At 45.8% G+C, this 13,072-nt stretch overlaps 1 long non-coding RNA gene across 2 annotated transcripts; it reads right to left on the reverse strand.

Moving 5' to 3' along the window:
- Positions 1 to 2,103: 2,103 nt before the first annotated feature.
- LOC128845656 (uncharacterized) lies at positions 2,104 to 12,699 on the reverse strand. 2 transcript variants are annotated; one of them, XR_008446696.1, is made up of 4 exons: positions 12,441 to 12,699; positions 7,211 to 7,306; positions 6,025 to 6,125; positions 2,104 to 2,180 (listed from the first exon to the last, which is right to left on the reverse strand). It is a non-coding gene; the product is annotated as an uncharacterized LOC128845656 (long non-coding RNA). The 2 variants fall into 2 exon arrangements; XR_008446695.1 differs by lacking the exon at positions 2,104 to 2,180 and adding an exon at positions 4,532 to 4,609.
- Between the last annotated feature and the right edge of the window lie 373 nt (positions 12,700 to 13,072).

Here is a 13,072-nt window from a genome sequence, read left to right on the forward strand (position 1 = left end):
CTACTATAGGCAGGGTTTTCACAGCAGCCCTGCCTATAGCACTTGATCATAGGAGTGGAAGGTCCGTACCAAGGAGCACGATAATTTGCATGATGGCATCAGTGATGCTTCCGCTAACATACCGTAGTTGCTAACAAGGAGTATTTAACAGACCTTCCAAGTAGCTCTTCTACACTGTCTTATACCATATTTACAGTCAAAACCTGGTTTTATCCAGATAGGGCAAAAAGACCTTCAAGCGTGTAGATTTCTGCAGTTCTGTCTTCAAGAGAGGCCAGCGGAAGGAGCTGGTAAATACAAATTGCACATTGTGCTTTAGCTTTGCTTTAGCAAAATGCTGTTGGTAAAAATCGTCACTCTTTACAAGCTGCATGAGAAATCAAGGAGCCACATGATTGTTAAAAGTGGCAACATCCTGTTACTTAAAAGGCTCATTTGTTTCATTTAGACCAGTTTGCTTCAGCCCCAAGTTCGTTCCCCACTGCTTACTAAGGAAGGGCACCTACACGCTGCATTATGAGGTGGCTGATGATTGACATCACTGATGCAGATAAATACAGAAAATGCCTACATCCCACATAAATGCGTCAGGAAACTTATAAGCACATTATAAAGTGGTTTTGAACAACAAACAGCCCCTGCCCAATGGTAACTTCAGGATGATCCGTTCAACAGTCCTTATGCAAAGCACTTAAAGGTGTGGCATGGTCATTTACTGCTCCGATTGGCTCAACGTTTTTAGCTGTATTAAATAATATACCATACAAAAGCCGGAAGGGCTGATCAGGCATGAATTCCAGGCAGCGCTCACAGAATGTACAAGTTTCCTTGGACTGACCAATATTGGGGACAAGGAGAGTGTGTAACCGTTGTCAGTGGTAGCAGGAGTGAGCTGCCCTAAAAGCACTCCATATCCAGCAGCAGTCGCAAAGGGAGAAGATCTGCTATAGGAACTGACTCCGAGTCCCATAGGGGTAAGGTTAGGGAGAACTGCTCCACAAACCAAGACACCACAGTGCCCCGGGGCAAATCTTAAAACACTTCTAAAAATAGCCTTTGTATCCTAGTGGTATGCCCCAGTGTGCTAGGTGCTGTACAAACACACAGCACTAAACAGTGCTGGCCCCCAGAAGCTGGCAATCTATGTAGACAAGACAGAGAAAGAGCTGGAGGGAAACAGAGGGGAAGTGACTTGCCCCCCAGTCACCCAGCAGGCCAGAGTTGGAGCTGGGACTAGACACCAGGTCTCCTACATCCCAAGTCACGAAACTAGCTACTGGGCCATAATGCCTCAGCCGAAATATTTAGGCCCAGAATGTGGCTACAACCCCAGGGAATGTGCAGGGGACAGGGATTAAAAAATCATCTTTTTAAAAAATAATCCTTTTTAATAACCCTGATCTATTGTTAGCAGTCCCAGATGTTTTTTTTTTCCCCCTTACCAGACGGACTGAAAGGAAATAAATGGTGCAGTGGAGGGAAGCAAGAGGGAGAGGTAAGGCAGGGCTTGGGAAGCTGTGGGGAGAGAGAGGGAGGAAAGTAGCATGGGAGACAGCCAGAAGCTTGCGTGAGAGGAACTGGGGGTCTTTGAGGTCAGAGAAGACGCCCAAGAGCGGGCAGCAAAGCTCAATGGCAGCAGGCAATGCATCTGTAGTGTGTTTTTGATACACATCGCAGATATCTAACGGACTTACCCCGTAGTAATATTAACACCCATAGGCACTTACAGATCCCACAACCGAGCCCCCCGGAACTCGGCATGTACAAACATTTTGTGTGAGAGAGACCCTGCTCCAGGGAACGTACAGCCGAAGCAGATAAACAGGGAGTAGTATTAGCCCCTTTTACAGCGGGGAGGGTGGGGGGGGGGGAGGGACTGAAGCACAGAAAGAAGTGACTTGCCTGAGGTTTCTCAGAGCCAGAAATGGAACCCAGAGCTCCTGTATCCCAGCCTGGCATTTCAATCACAAGTCCCTCCTCCTACTCACACAGGGAGCTAAAGCAAATTACTCTGCCAAACAGAGCTGCCCCTTTCCCCCTCGAAAGGATCACAACAGCTAAACGTTCCACATAGATATGCTTGGAACTTGTGTGTTTTACATACTTGTCTTTCCTCCTCTCCGTTCAGACGGCATCTCCTGATCCACTCAATTCCCGGAGCACCCCGGAGTGACTTTCATCTAAACGAGTAGGAGGAAGGAGGCAGGTTGGATCCTGTCCGACTGATTTAATCTGCGGCAACAAGTGAATTTATCAAAAGTCTGAGATGAAAAAGCAGAAGAGGAGATTCCTTTTTCATTATAATGAAATTCATCTTTATTCAAATTCCAGCAAGGAGGTGGGGAAGGGGAGGCATATTCTACCTCTGGTGGAATTCATTCCCTTATCTACATTCCCAGCTCTCTGGAGGTTGAACCATCCCTCTGGGGATGACATTTAGCTCCAGCTCAAAGATTCTCCTTCAGAGCAAATACTTTGCCTTTGGAATGCACCAGCTTATACACAGGGCAAGCATTTTATTAGCAGAGAAACAGCCCCAGGACCCATCTCCTGGGGTTACTGTGAATTGGTTTTTGTGACTCCCCTCCATGCTTGCATTAGCAGGGAGCAACTCGTAGTCGTTCCAATCATTCTGTCCCTCAGGAGCTGCAACTGCATTTTCTTGCTTTGGCTTCAGAAGACTCAAAGCAGGGCCTTGGTCTCTCTGCAGAACTGACGGTGTACAATGGAACAAGGTTGGGGCCGCAGCTTTTAGAGCAACGGTGGCGTCCACACAGGCTGCATGAGTCTGAGCACTCGGACACCTGTAGCCAGCCTTCAAAACAGATACCCTCTAAGTAACCCCAGTTCCAACCGCCCAGCCCAGGATGAGGGCCCAAGAAAATGCTTTGAGTGTGGGTCTCCTGAGCACGAGGAGATATTGCCCCAATGGAAATCTCATCCTGCCCAGGTTAACACAACTACAGTGTGAACTCAACACAGAGGTCCCCAACAGCGTGCTAGTGAGGTCTGAACCTATGGAGATGGGCAAGATGTCCATTTGATGCCAAGAGTAATGGCAGGGTATGCCAGGCATGGAGAGGTACTGCTGGGCAGGCTTCCCTGGTTAAAAGCGAGCTGGTCAGAGAGCCTCACCTGCTCCCAGGGGGAAAATGTACAACTCCTTGCTTTGGGAACTTTTTCCCCCTTAGCCAATTAGAATTGGAGTGGGAGGGCGATCAGAAAGTTGGAATTCGGGACAGGCATTTCGGCTGGAAATGGTATCATACCTGTGCCCCTAAAGTTATTAACCCGACAGGGTGGGAAAGCATGCACCATAGAAACCCCTTTCCCTGGCCCAGGGGAGGAAGAGAGAGGGGCCAGGAAAAGACACTTTGCCCACACTACAGGACAGGAACACATTCCCGGGGGAGCAGGGAATGGGTATCAGCTCTTCTCTCTGAACCCCTTCCCCAAAGTCCCCGCCCCAACTCCGTCCCCTCCCTGCCCCTATTGGACTCCTTCCCCAAATCCCCGCCCCGGCCCCTCCTCCTCCCCTGAGCATGCCTCGTGCCCACTTTTTCCCCCTAGCTCCCAGCGCTTGCGCCGCGAAACAGCTGTTTCGTGTGGCAAGCACTGGGAGGGAGGGGGGAGGAGAGGGAACGCGGCACGCTCAGGAAAAAGGCGGGGCCAGGGTGGAGATTTGGGGAAGGGGTCCAATAAGGGCAGGGAGGGGCGGAGTTGGGGCAGGGACTTTGGGGAAGGGATTGGAATGGGAGCGGGGCAGGGGCGGGGAAAGGGTAGAGTTGGGGCGGGGCCAGGGGCGGTGGGGCGTGAGCACCCACCGGCGCCGGGGAAAGTTCGCGCCTATGCCCATGCCTGTCCATTTGCTGGACATCTCAGATGAGAGAAGACATTGGAAAAGCTTCATAAGAATTTTTACTGGTCTGGTATAAACGTGGACAGAACGGAATATTGTAAGTCCTGTGACTTGTGCCAAAAGCAGAAAGACTACAGGGCTCTGCAAAGCCCCATTGTAACTATTGTCTGTAACTGGAGACTCATTCCATAAGGCTGCCAGGGACATCATGGGTCCTCTCCCTAAGCCGTCTAAAAATGGGGGGGAAATATATATAATGGCAGTAGTTGACATTGCTACCAGATACCCAAAGGCAGTGGTCCTAGCTCATAGAGAGGCAGACTACACTCCTCACCATATTAGCAGGGTGGGTTTCCCAAAAGAAATATTCTCAGATCATAGGGCAAATTTCATGTCCCAATTAGTCTCTGAAGTGTGGAGTAAAACAACTAAAGTCTGCCCCATATCAGCCAGAAACAAACGGGTTAGTTAAAAAATGTAATGGGACACTTAAATCCATGCTAACAATGCATGAAAGACAGGAAGACCAGCGACTGGGACGGGCTACTGCCTTACCTATTGTTTGCTCACAGAGAGGTACCCCCAGAATCAACAGGATTTTCCCCATTCGACTTCTTGCATGGAAGGAAGGCGAGAGGCCCCCTAGACCTGGTCAGAGATTCATGGGAAGGTGCCATTGACTCAGAAGGGGAATTTGTATCTTAATTCAGGGCAGAGCCACAATTCATTATGGAGCTGGTACAGCAGAATCTTGACAAGAGACAAGGAGTACAAAAAACATGGAATGACAAAAAGACATGTGAAAGAGCCTATGATATAGATGATTGGTTTTGATATTAGCCCCTGTAAAACGAGCATAAAATGCAGAACTCACGGGAGGGTTCCTCTGAGGTGATAGAGACTGTGACGTTGTGCAGTCTATATGGTTTTATAAAAATATAAGTGAATATAATGTAACTGGGATATGCTTCATGCAAAAGGTCTCTTGTAAGGTATCATTACAAAGCTCATAATCTACTGAGTGTGATCATCCTATTTGTAGAAATGTACCACTCTTGTATCTAAAACTAGAAATATAAAACATAACTCTGAGGGCCTATTGTAATTATGTAAAGTGTGGGCCATTAAGGATGGTTTGGAATCTTGATGACTCCCATTGTCTGCAGATGGCTGTATTTACCTGTGAGTCTTCCTGTATATGTGTGTGCTGGCAAGTGAGTAATGAAGTCTTGCAGTGACATGTGATCATGTCACCTGAACTGGAATCCACCTTTAACCTGGTGCTTTTCCAGTGAGGGGGGGTGGAAACCCAGAGGGACAAAGGGTTCCCGCCTTATGCAAAAGATATATAAAGGGGTGGAAGAGAACAAGGGGGGGAGGAGCCATCATGAAGAATCCCCTAGCTATCAACTGAGCTGCAACAAGAGCTGTACCAGGGGAAGGAATTGTGCCCTGGCCTGGAAGGTGTCCAGTCTGAGAAAAACTTACTGAAGCATCTCTGAGGGTGAGATTATCTGTATTTAGTTTGATTAGACATAGATTTGCGCATTTTATTTTATTTTGCTTGGTGACTTACTTTGTTCTGTCTGTTACTACTTTGAACCACTTAAATCCTACTGTCTGTATTTAATAAAATCACTTTTTATTTAGTAATTTACTCAGAGTATGTATTAATACCTGAGGGAGCAAACAACTGTGCATATCTCTCTATCAGTTTTCAGAGTATCTATTAGTGTTATAGAGGGCGAACAATTTATGAGTTTGCCCTGCATAAGCTTTATGTCTTGGCACGTCATAAGCTTTATGCAGGGTAAAACGGATTTATCTGGGTTTAGACCCCATTGGGAGTTGGGCATCTGAGTGCTAAAGACAAGCACACTTCTGTGAGCTGTTTTCAGGTAAACTTGCAGCTTTGGGGCAAGTGATTCAGACCCTGGGTCTGTGTTGGAGCCAGACGGGAGTGTCTGACTCAGCAAGACAGGGTGCTGGAGTCCTGAGCTGGCAGGGAAAACAAAAGCAGGAGTAGTCTTGGCACGTCAGGTGGCAACTCCCAAGGGGGTTTCTGTGATCCAACCCGTCACAGAGACACTAAGCGAAGTCACTTACCCGGTACAGATGGCCAGGGCTTACCCCAGACTGTGCATATTAACAGACTGAAAGCTTACCATAACAGAGAAGCTGTGGTAAACATGATATGCTATGCAGCTGAGGACCGCAGAGTATCACCTTTCCTAGACTTGATGTCGTGGAGTAAGAGGGTGGTGACCTGTTTGGAGAACATTAATTTAAGTGAAGGGTTAATTCCCAATAGAAAAGAGAGAAGTCATGGCTGTGTGAAAAAGCCTGAGAAAAGTGTTTTCCAACTAGGGTGACCAGATGTCCCAACTTTATAGGGACAGTCCTAATACTTGGGGGGTTTTCTTATATTGGTGCCTATTACCCCCCACTCCCTGCCCCGATTTTTCACACTTGCTGTCTGGTCACCCTATTTCCAACAAACCTGGCCTCACTCACCAGAGGAGAAAATTCTGAGTGTCTAGTAGTTAAGAACTTGGAAAGATGGATCTGGGGGAATTTGGGACCAGACGGAATTGTTGAGTCCACCCAGACCCTGTCTCCGCCTGCCATGTAACTGGGATGTCAAGGTGACTCTGCTATGATTCAGTGTGCTGACACCAGTAACCAACCCACAAGCATAAGGTCCCACCCTGGCTTCCACCAGCCTAGCCACTTCTTTGAGGGTGACCTCAGCAATCCCTTCTGATCCTGAGTTCCTCCAGATTCATCCGCCAGAGTTCTTAACTACCTGACACTCCGATTTTTCCCCTCTGGTTCACCATCCCCAAAGGCAGAAAACCCACCCCCAGTTATATCAATTCACCTCGGCACGCACACGTCACAGTGTGCAGAGACCTGCTTGAGGTAAATAGAAGCATAAAGTGTATTTAATAGAAAAATCCTAGTTTCAAAGATCAGACAGTGAGGGAAAGCAGACCCAGACAAGTGACACAGAAAATAAACCTAAAGGCCAATCTCAGGCCTTTCTCACTTTTCTAAATACGAGTTACCTGTTGCCTCTGAGCAGTTTCCCAGCATGCCTTCTGTCCTAGAGGGGATCCAGTGCTGCACGGACAATGCCCCACTTAAATGCTGGCCCTCAGTTTCTGGATAGCCTGCACTTCAAGTCCCTTCTCTTTGAACAGGGTTTGCAGGGGGTTAATATTTTTCCCTTTTCCCAGACTATGGTAATTCATGGTTACACAGAATGTGTGTGTGTTGGGGGGGGGGGGGGGGGGTTCAGACTGGGGCTTTCTTTTTCAGTTTCAAGTTGTTTCAGTGTTGTCCCATTACCTTTAATAGTCCTTTAATTGACTCTTCCTGGAGCCGGTTTTGTGTAAACTCCTGGCCTGGGATGTGCCGTCCCTGCCTGGTCGTCTCACCACACCCCTGTGAGGCAATGCCCTATAGTTACAATCTTCTCACACATACATATATACACATTCATAACCTGTACACAGATCTCCTAATGACCATCAAGTTCAGGATGTTACAAGCTTTCATAAAAGACCTTACTTGACACATTTTTATACACAATAACATCGTCTACATTACAACCTAGTTGATTCAACTGCTTATCTGGGGGGGTTCTGACCCCCTTGTTCTCCCATTCAGGAGTCTGGGCCTTGATCATCACAAACTGTTCCCCCCCCCCACACACACACACACACACTTACTTTACTCTGCAGCCCTTTCCCCTATTGCTGCAAAGAACTAAATATTGCTCCCTTTGGAGTCCAGCCTTGCCCTTCCATGTATCAGCCAGAGGGGAGAGTGACATTAAGAATTCCCTCTGAGCGAGCTGTGCCTACAGCGCTCGTAGCTACCGCCAGCCCTAATGAGTGAGGAATAAACCTGGATTCTGAACTCGGCTCTCTGCATGAAAGGCAGTAAATTGTGCTGCCAGCAGAGTGCTAACCGGCCCAGCTCCAAGGGAAATGAACCCATCTAAATAATTGTGTGGAATGTCAAACTTTCAGAAGCGACAGAGTTGACACGGTTTCCCAAAATCTGCCTGGCTCACATCCCGTCAATCTTTTTAACACCCTGTGCTTTTACACTCCTTTTACCACCAGCACGGACTAAAGCCGTGCATACTAAAGAGCCCTAACCTGACAGAATCATTTGGCTGTGAATCTTCTGGCTACCCAGTATCTTTATGGTGTAAGCATCGCTGAGTCTGTAGCCCTCCTGCCCGTGAGACAGACAGTCCTGGCTAATTTTCGATCAGCTATATTTACACTTGCATAGCACGTAGCATTCCAAATGGTCCCCAAATGCTTAAACTAGATCCATACAGAATCATTAAATCCATCCGGGTCTGAGACTTTGGGAAGTAAGCAGCTGGCATACTGTATAACTAAGCCCCTTCGTTTTCAGTTTCAACCGATTTTTACCGAAAAAGTCCCAGGTTTTACAAAAAGTATTATTCTTTTTTTCCCCGATTTTCACCCTACTTTTGTATCACTGAGATATATAAAAAATAAACATGTTTTATTAGGAAAATACAAGACATTGCATGAGATACATGTATTACAATAATACATTAGTCTGTGTGTATATGCAAAGCTGCCTGTTGAAGTCAGATTATGTATTAGTCTACAGCATTTCTCCACTGCAGCCACTGTGGCTGCATGCGGCCACCAGGGACTTTTCTTGCGGCCACCAGGGGCTTTTCTTGCGGCCACAGTCTCCTGGGTGATGATGGGGTGGGAGGAAGCAGTGGCCCCTCCCCCAGGGCCTGGTCCCTACACCCCTTTTAGAGTCCCAAACACTGTAGGAGCAGGCAACCAGTATGAGTTCTCCACTTTCCCTGGGGCGGTGGGGCGTGGGCTTCAGCCCTGGGGTGATGGGCGTCAGTGTGAAAAATCGGGACGGGGGTGGGGGATAATAGGAGCCTATATAAGAAAAAGACCCAAAAATCAGGACATCTGGTCATGCCACCTCAGCCTCACGCCCCCACCATTGCCTTGACCCCTGCTGCCTCCTCCAGCCCCCCACCTCCCTATCCACCTCCCCATCCAGGGCTTGCTGGGGCTAGGGTGACCAGACAGCAAATGTGAAAAATCAGGACAGGGGGTGGGGGGTAATAGGAACCTATATAAGAAAAAGACCCAAAAATCGGGACTGTCCCTATAAAATCCGGACATCTGGCCACCCTAGCTGGGGCTGAGTAAGTCTGCTGTGAAAAGTGATATTAACAAATATACAACTATCAATTTTCACAGTAGCAGGGTTACTAGCTAGCAAGTCTGAAAAAAAATCAACTAAAAATGCAAAGCACATTATTTGTGTTTCTATTCTGTTTAGGTCCAGTAAAGAATAGAGACAACTGTAAATCATTTTTATTGTTAAGTCTGCAAAACCTTACATAAATAAATTACAATGATTTGGACCTGTAGATGTGCATATTTATTTGTTTTTCCTAAAGTTAATTAAGTATTTTAGGAAAAACTGTCAGAGCAGCCACCAGCAAGAGTTGGTGGCCGCACTGTGAGGCCACTAAAAAATTTGTTGTGAGAACTCCTGGTCTAGAAGATACACCTAATAAACAGGCACACACGCAAGCTCTGAAGTGCGTACGCATCTGAAACCCCTGATGAATCTCACACTCACCACGTACACATTTCAAGCTGTTAGCAGATAAGATTTTAACATTTGACACACTAAAATGGGAAGAAAACGAAAATCTGTTTCAGAACACAAGGAAGTATTCGAAAGTTAAAAAAAAAAACAGGAGAAAAGGATGAAATTGAGTGTTATGCACTTCAAATGGTGTGGCCCAATTATTAAATGTAAATATTGTTAGGCTAATAGTTCTAAGTCTACAACAGTAAACTGTTTATTCAAATGAAAAGTTTTATTTGGGGATTAGAGATGTATTGTTTTCTTAAACTCAGAGGTAGCATTGTGTTTTGAGTTCTCTTTTAGTTCTGTAGCAAACCACGTTGATGAACGGAATTCAAAGCATTAATCTACTGAATACTTTTTCCCTGTCTTGCCATCCACCAAAGTAAACCCCGATATTTACCCAGGAAAATTATTAATAGTTTTTTGCAGTGATTTTCCCGTTTTCGTTGTTGTGGTAATAAACACTGATAAATTCCTGGGGAAAATTAAATAAAGTAAAAACTGAAAACAAAGGGCCCTATGTATAACTAAGTATGTACGGAGGGCTATTTTGACCACACACACACACAAACCTCTAATCCTGTGTAAAGCTTTAGGGGATCAAGAGTGTTAAGCCAAATAGCAACTTGCTTCTGTGATCTCATCTAGAGCCACCATATACAGGAACCTCCTAGTGGCAGTGGGAGCTAACCTCATTGGGATTTGAGCTCAGGTACTGAGGCTTGAGCCACAGAGGATATGTCTACACTGCACATAAAAACCTGCAGCTGGTCCATGCCCGCTGACTTGGGCTCCCAGGGCTCAGGCTGTGGGGCTGTTTCATTGCAGTGTAGCCTTCTGGGCTCAGGCTGCATGCCGAGCTCTGGGACCCTCCCACCATACAGGGTCCTAGTGCCCATGCTCCACTCCAACTAGGGTGACCAGATGAGGGGAAGAAAATATCGGGACACCTGGGGGGAGGGGTGCCCGCCGGCAGAGCAAAAAAAAGCCGAGTACTGCCAGCTGAGCAAAAAAAAACCCACAGTGCTGCCAGCGGATTTTATTGGGATGTCTGATCACCCTAACTCCAATCCCGAAGTCTACGCTGTAATGAAACGGCCCATGTCCCATGAGCCCGAGTCAGCTGTCACAAACCAGCCGCAGGTGTCTAATTGCAGTGTAGACATACCCTAAACTACCCATGGTGGAAGCCCTGCTCCGGGAATTGAGTCCATATGCCATGCTGTCACCAGTGTCCTACTCACAGGGGGCACTCCGCTGGTCAAAACAGTGGCCTTCAATTGGATTCATTCAATTAGGATCTCTTTCACCCAGCCTTTGACTCCACGGATTAAATGGTCATGAAGAGAGAATTGTCCTCTCACTCATAAAGGAGTCCTCATCACTCAGAAAAAAAAAAGGGGTTGGTTTGGGAGAAGCTTCTGCTGTACCTGCTCTGCAGATAGATAGAAGACTCCAGTCCCCAGGACTGATGTTCCTTCACCTTGTCTGAGCACTAAAATCCCCTTCTTGTTCAATCAATCTAATTCTCTGCAGTTAATTGTCCATTTTCTCAGGCTCTTCATAAGCTGCTCCGGCTCAAATGTGATCACAGATGAAAATTCAGGATTTCAGACAACACTTTGTACTGAAATTGCTTTGACCTTTGTACGAGATGATTCTTCGAGATGTTCAATGTAGTTGCTATTTCAGCTGTGGTACTGTACTACTGCATGTTTTTTCTGCCTTTGTTTCAGTGGATCAATACCTCTTTATCAAAGGGACTTTGTTATATTGGATTGTCTCGCATTATCTGCTTGAGCGGTATTCGTTCGCTGACCATTTATTAAAGCTATTTATGGGCAGGCTTCTCCTTACACAGTTAGCACTTTCTCTGAAATTTTCAGGTTAACTTGGAATTATTCATGGGTTTCAAATGGGGAAAAGGCTCAGGGACGTTCTTTTCTCTTCCCTCCAGCATATCAGGATGATTCATAGCCCACTTGGCCTTTCAGTCTATTGTTATTCTCTCTGCAGTCCCTTCTGGTACAACTCCTTTGTCCAAGGATTTTGGCTTTGCAGTGGGACATTTTGGAGTGAAGCAAAAGTATAATTATTTTTATCCAAATTCTGCTTCTAGTTCAGCCCCGCTAGTTTGAACCATCATTCAGTGTTGTTCATTCTCCACTAACGTGATTTGATTCCCTTGACTGATCTTACAATTATCCAACTTAAAATCACGTAATTACAGAATTACACTGTACTCCGCTATACAACATTTAGTGTTATGCAGAAAATCCAGAAGCATGTTTATGCCAGGGGTGATGCTAGAAGAAGGCAAAACAAAATTCCACCTTGGGATTTAACTGGGGCATGGAAAATGTTAATCAATGAATAATTCCAAGTGAATTAAGAAACCAACGGAGTCATTTGCTTGTCTGACACTAACAATTTAAACCAGTGACAATCATGTATTGATTCCAAACTGGAAATATATTTCTCCTCTCCCTCTGGCATTTCACCCCAAAGCGTTTCTGCAGTTTGCATATATCAGGTTTGTTAGGTAGAGATTCAGCTGTGGATCTGGTCAGATAATTTATCTCTTAACTACTTTACTGGTTTTGGAACTTGCTAATTCTCCAGGAACAGTTTGCCATTGTCTCGGTGACCCTTTAAATCACAGGCATACAGGAATCAAGGCAAATCAAAGACACGCTGCAGAATTGTGTTTCCCAAATATACCTGATAAATCATATACCTGATACATCATTTGTTACTCAAGCAAATTTTACTAATTTCAAACAAGCAACTTCATTGATCTTATTATTTTGAAGTAGCCCACGACCTAAACCTAGTAATGGACAGAAAATGGAAGTTTGAAATGCAATATGGCAACAAAAAAGCCAGTACATACCTGAGCTACATGCGCACACACAAAAAGTCCCTCACATATTAAAGGGGGAAATAGTTTTCCTCTCTCTCTGTAGCTTTCAGGTAGCCACACCTCAAATACTACATCTGGTTCTCATAACTTCATCACCAGAAAGATACTGACAAACTGGAGGGAATTCAGAAAAGAGAAACAAAATGATCACAACGTTGTAAGGGATGGACAACAAGAACCTGGCTAAGGACAACCTGGCTTGTTTTCCTTTCCTCTTCTATAGGAAAGGGCCTGAACAAAAAAAAAAAAACACACCCTAAAACTTTGGCTCTTCACCAGAATTTCATAGGTGACTCCATTTCTATAACAAACCAAAAGAAGACTCCAGATCTGAACATGTCCACACTAGAGGGGAGTTTGGAAACAGAGCCAGAGGTGAACTTTCTAGCTTAGATCTGGATCTACTCAGTTGATCTTCTCCTGCCAGCTAATACTGTTCTGGAGATTCCCAAGCCCCACTTATATTATAGGGGTTGCTCACAGAGTCACCACAAAGAATTTCTATTAGGCCAAACGTTCCCTTTGGACCATCCCTATGGCCACAAGTCAAATCTCTCCTTTCCAGCAGGAAACACATGTCCAGAGTAGGCTGTAGTCACCTA

The sequence above is a fragment of the Malaclemys terrapin genome, chromosome 11, assembly GCF_027887155.1.
Source record: "Malaclemys terrapin pileata isolate rMalTer1 chromosome 11, rMalTer1.hap1, whole genome shotgun sequence".
NCBI lineage: Eukaryota > Metazoa > Chordata > Testudines > Emydidae > Malaclemys > Malaclemys terrapin.